This window comes from Ruditapes philippinarum, unplaced genomic scaffold (assembly GCF_026571515.1).
Source record: "Ruditapes philippinarum isolate M1 unplaced genomic scaffold, ASM2657151v2 ctg741_1_1_1_1, whole genome shotgun sequence".
Taxonomy (NCBI): domain Eukaryota; kingdom Metazoa; phylum Mollusca; class Bivalvia; order Venerida; family Veneridae; genus Ruditapes; species Ruditapes philippinarum.
In genome coordinates this window covers 605,658-612,059 of record NW_026867313.1, presented here as the reverse complement: position 1 = coordinate 612,059, position 6,402 = coordinate 605,658, and positions in this window count along the sequence as shown.

Sequence of the window (6,402 nt, the reverse complement as noted above, 5' to 3'; positions counted from 1 at the left end):
GATCAAAATCTTTCAGACAACATGTTTTTATAAATATATAATGATAATTATTACGAGTATTTAGGAAAACTGATATATCGAGTGCTTTCCGGTCCTGTTAAGATACATGTACATTACCGGATAGCAATATTGTTTATCAAAGTTATACATGAAAACTTTATTTTATTGGTTTGAAAGTGTTACCAGTCGATTTATTAGATCAAAATCTTACAGACAAGTCATTTTTATAAAAATATATTGATAATTTTTACGATTATTTCGGAAAATAGATATAACGTGTGCTTTCCGGTCCTGCTACTTAAGGTACATGTACATTACCGGATAGCAATATTGAATATCAAAATAATACATGAAAACTTTATTTTATTGGTTTGAAAGTGTTACCAATCGATTTATTAGATCAAAATCTTTCAGACAACATGTTTTTATAAATATATAATGATAATCATTACGAGTATTTAGGAAAATAAGATATATCGAGTGCTTTCCGGTCCTTCATATGTTTTTATGAGAAATTTGAGTGCTTTCCGGTATTTCGGTGCTATCCGGTGCTTTCCGGTTTTTCTATGCACCGTTGGATTTTTGACCGTGGTGAATTCGTCCATGACGGTATGAGCTGTTTACAAGTTGGGCTATGTCTAAATGCTTTACGTTTTGTTATTGTTGCCACTCGTCAATACGTCAACATGTTTACTAGCCTTAGACTGAGCACTAACATGGGTGTCCCTTTTAATGCATTTAAATGAAGAATGATATATAGAAATTATAAAAATGTCGGCGGATTGAAATGTATTTACACTACATAATAAATATGAAAAACAACCGGGAAACGATCCGACTTTCCGCGACTAATTATTCGTTTAGAGTATTATACTGTGCATTTACTGCTGCTCCTAAAAATAGACTTGGAATTCCACTTTAATTTAGGTTGAAAGTTGAAACACAGATTACAGGGTAAATAACGTCCGAATCTTACAAAAATATTATGTAAAATTATATATATTAAAAAACCGGTATTCCTAGGGGTCGTACCGGTACGTACCGCGTCTGAACGAAACCGCGGTATACCGGTATACCGGTAATACCGCACATCCCTAGTTTTGGGGGTTTATTAGGTGGAAACAACCCATAATGAATAGTCTGGTCTAACAGTAGGGCTATTTGGTCTGACCAGGCGCTATGCTGCTAGTTACTTTATTTAAGTGTTGCAATCCTGAAACCCCCCCAAAATAGTAATGGATTATTCCAAATTTGAAGAAGAAGAAAGTCCATTATATAAATTTAGGAGGGCAAGGATTATAAGATATTCTTGGTGATTTTTTTTCATCACCAAAAGTTGTGAATATGTAATTTAAACATTTGTTTTCTCCAAACCCTTTTTAAGAAAGAAGAAATAACTTTCAGAAGTGGAATAAGTTGTTTTAAATGTTGTAAGTCATTAATATTTATTATTTCATAAATAATGGCTGAGTGGTTTACATGTTTTTACTTTCACCTCTGTTGCATTGATCCAGAGGCATTGATTTTTTAAAATATTAGGGAGCTTCACTATATGGGTTTGAATCCAACCCAGAGGCATTGCTTTTTCTGTTATATGGGGGAGCTATCCTGCTAGCTCACAGAGGGCTGCTGGTTCCCCTATAGTGTCCTTTTACACATGAAATAATGTAAAGAGGGGAACCAGCAAGTTGTTATATGACCAAACATGTGAAGTTATATAATTTGACTTCCATTTTATTTATTTTATTTTGTTATGTTCAAACAAATACTTGTAAAATTTGTTCATTCTTTCCCTATGTTTTAAAAATAAACTGTGATACGTTCAGGGGTCTATACACATATTGTTATTCTATGTATTTTAAACCATTATTGTAAAAATAAAAACATGAATTAAAAAAATAAAATTATGAAGAAAAAACTTAGCCGTTATCTTATTTCTGTTGATTTTTCTTGTAAGCATGAAAATGTATTTATAGGTCTATGCCTCAACATTATGTTTGATAACAGTACATAAGATGTTTTCAACTATCTCTTTCCTGCTTACTAATTAATATCCCTTTGTACGCAAGAAAAAAAAATAGGCAAATACTGTTATACTCCTGGTTGTCTGTCCGTCCGTCAGTCCATCTGTGAGCAGTTTTCATGTCCAGTCTGTATCAGTTGAACCGGTGAAATTGAAACTAGTTTGCAGAAAGTAACCATAATGAGACCATATGCAGAGCGCAGTTTGACCTTCCTCAGGTCACACTTAGCCATTTTATATGAATTTGAACATTTCGTCTTTTGAACCGATAGAAAGAAATGGTAGCTATGAATGTAAACTATGAATGATTAGCTATGAGTTTTAACTATGAATGATTAGCTATGGATGTTGACTATGAACGGTTAACTATGAATGGTAGCTATGGATGTTAACTATGAACGGTTACCTATGGATGTTAACTATGAACGGTTAGCTATGAATGGTAGCTATTGATGTTAACTATGAACGGTTAACTATGAATGGTAGCTATGTATGTTAACTATGAACGGTTAGCTATGGATGTTAGCTGTGAATGGTAGCTATGAATGTTAACTATGAACGGTTGGCTATGGGTGTTAGCTATGAATGGTAGCTATTGATGCTCACTATGAACGGTTAGCTAAGAATGGTATCTCGCTATGGAGCTATGAATAACAGCTATCAATAGTAGCTTTGAATAGCGTAATCAAACATGTTTATATCAAATTAACGACTGTGACTTTGTACTCGAATATAACTTGCATGCATAATTTAAAAGAGAAATTAATTTATTTTTACTATACATTGAAGTATCGTTTGATCTTTTATGACAGTAATACTTTGATACAAATTTAAATGACTTCCCATTACAACAACATTTTCTGTAAAGAAGTAACATTATTGAAATTGTAGTTTATTTCTTTCATTAAAATGAAACAATTCTGTTTTGATTAATAAATTTGTGGTAAAATTTATTTAATTAGAAGATATTAACAAGCATTTTCAGGAATTTTCCTTTTCCTATTTTTCCAATTTATAATATCTAGGTCAAGTGCGTTCAAATTGCTTTTTTTTCCCACACAGTTTGTTTGTCACATATTTCAAAGAACATTGCAGAAGGCTGGCTTTTATTTGGTCTAGCAAAGGATGCTAATGTTTCAGAAATTACCAAGCCAAATACTTCGATCAAAACTTGATGCATCTATTAGTTTCTTAACATACCAATTATACCATGATACGTACCACAACTATCACTGAGACAAAATCTCGCTTTTTTGTGTTTTCCAAAATATATACATGTATACCTTTACAAAAAAAAAACTGTCAGGTTAGGTGTTTTAATGTTCTACTCACCTCTTCAACACTTATCTCATGTTGAGATATTACCTTATTTTCAAGTTTCTTTACTGTGTTGTTTTCACATAGTTTTGGGGCCGAAATAGGCCTTCATTCACAATACCAAAAAGTGTCTTTCTTCACAAATGATTAATGAAAATTCACAATATTCAAATTGTAGTCATTGACAAAAATTGTCAATGAATTAAAAACCTGAGAAATAGAGACATTAAACAAAGAGACTTTATTTAATAAAGGTGTTTGTCAAGGTTTCAGACATTTTCCAACACATTATCTATATTTTTCCAGACTTACGTAGTCTGTATGAAATAGGACTATATTCACAAATAATGGCATTAAAGCGCTAATTTTATTTTTACGATTCAAAGGACCTCGGCCCATTTACAGAAGATTTTAAAAAAAAAAGCTGCCTTCATTGACTTTGTTCTTTGATATAATTACGGAAGGATTTCTTACTGAAACCAAAATCGACATATACTCATTATTGTTTTCAAGATACAAAGTATCATCAACGAAATATTTTAGGTAAAACTTAAAAACCTGATTCAAACAAAGGACAATAAAAACAACAACAACAACAACAAACAAACAAAACAAAACGGAACACAAGTTTCGTCCTTGACTCCACAGACTAGGTCAATAGTACGAGAGAAACTAATTAAAAGTTATCAAGGAACAGCCATGAACTGATTCCAGAAATCGAAGGTTACAAATGAGAATCAAAAAGTAAACATGCAGACGACATTTTATAGTAATCAAGCAAACGACGCCGTAAAAATCGAACATTGTTCCATCAGCCGTAGCAACCAATCCCATAGGCAAACAAACACGGATTAGCACGTTGCACTGGTACTTCAGCAGCCGTCTGCTGTTGTATTCATATATGAGACTTTGATACAATCTGAAGTCAAAACTGTATCAAATTAAGGAATGGTTTTCTTTTCAAAAGTATATAAAAACCTGACAGACTGGTTATTGTTTGATCTTTGGACAACCCATAAATAACAAAGACCTGAAGACACATATTATAATATTATTTTCATAATTATTATTCAAACAGGGTTTCATGTCACGAATATAAGGGGATGTTTCATTTTGTTTTGAAATCTTAAGAATTTTTTTTTTCGAAGTGATTACAAGTGCCTTATGTTCTGAAGTTCTGCACAGGGAGATGGTGGCAATATGGCATTGCTGTATTTTAAAATCACACTTCCCCCCTTTGACGTTTATAACACTGTGCGCTTTTAAACGGCATGTTATTAATTTAATTTTCGTTGTGATTATGAAATCCTTTCTACGGTCATTCAAGTACCTCTGCTCTGGCATGTACAGAAGTTCCTTAGGCAACTGATACTGATAAACTGCTTGACATCCAGAATATGAAAGATGCGGAAGCTGAACTGTGCTCTGTTAAATTCAAATTGGCTTACTGCCGTGATTACAAGACCACTGCTAATTTCATTTTTCTCAAATAAAGGAGGTTTCCGGTAATATAAATTCGTTATAAATGCATTATATTTTTGGTTATTGATTTTTGATTGGTTATATAACCAGCCAAATACATATGAATCTTTATAACTAATAATAATAAACGGAAAAAATGACTTAAATTTACAGGAAACCATAGGTAGAGGAACTAAAACAGCCTTACCCAATCAGAAAAAAATGAAAGTTCATGGAAGTAAACGTTACATATATTGACCTCTTTTCCTGAAAACTTCCGTGTGTTGATGAAATATAACAAATTTTAATAAAGTACTACAAAGGAGTATCATTTCCACATAACAATATAGCACTTATAAAAAGTAGGTTAAATCACCAACCCTGATCTTTTTTTAAAGATAAAAAGTTTGGTAAATATTATTTTTATTTAACAATAGATCAAGTATTTCCTTGTCGGACCTAGACTTTCACCCTTCACCTACAGAATTGTGTAATAAATTTGCCCTGCTTTTAAAAATGGAGCAGTCAAAGCTACAGGAATTTCAATACCAAATACACTGAAAAACAAAGGTCAAAAGTACAGATGAGCTAGTTGTGATAACGTTACACCCACTGCGTTACGCAACTTTAGAATTATCTTAAAACATTCTGGGATTCTGATTATTATAGACGGACACAAGAGACTGCATGAAAAGGAAGGTGCAAACAATATTGCGAAGTTGGCACCAGTGAAGTCGATTAAATTTCTAATAATCGCTTAAAAAATTGTCACTTGACAGTCACATACATATTTTTTTTTGAAAAATAAAACTCAAATATACCAAAAAATAATTTTTCTTCTTCAATATAGAGAGTTTTTTTGGTTGGTTTTAAACAGTACAAATTACATAGTGACCTTCCACAGATGCCTGAGTTGTGCCTGAAACAGTGCACGGAGGGGCACCTGAACCGTTATCTAGCTTCCTCACATGAAAGAAAGTCCCTGTCAAACCTACAGTGTCGAGGGGCAAGTGGTTTGAAGTCAACCACCGTATCCACTCGGCCACGGACTCCCCGTCCCTTTATGGAGTGCTGTATGGCGTTACTTTTCATTATATCTTCATTTCTATAAAAATATTTAAGTATGTAATTACGATATGTTTTCTCATGGAAAAACAACAAAAACAACACCAGAACGACTTTTATCTAGATACAAAGCAACATCTATGAAATGTTTTTAGTAAAACAATATTTTGCTCTAGCAAATAGAGCAAATAGAGCAAATTGAATAGATCGGCTGTTACTGCATATATTCTAAAACATTGAATACTTAGTAATAAATAGAAAGATATCTTTATAAATATTTGTTCATTTCTGACACACAGAAATGCATGAACTTAATTACTCATACATTTAGTCACAAAACCTGCATGATCTCGTGTATTATTAAATAAAATAATGGCACTGATATTAGGACCACAAGTTATCAATTTAGTTTGAAAAAAAAAAATGAAACATAAGCCAAAAGCGCCAACACGACGCACAAAAGCGTTCCAAATCAGCCACCATAGAGTCACAGATATGAACGTGCGACCAAGTTAACGCACCAAGAAATGACCGCA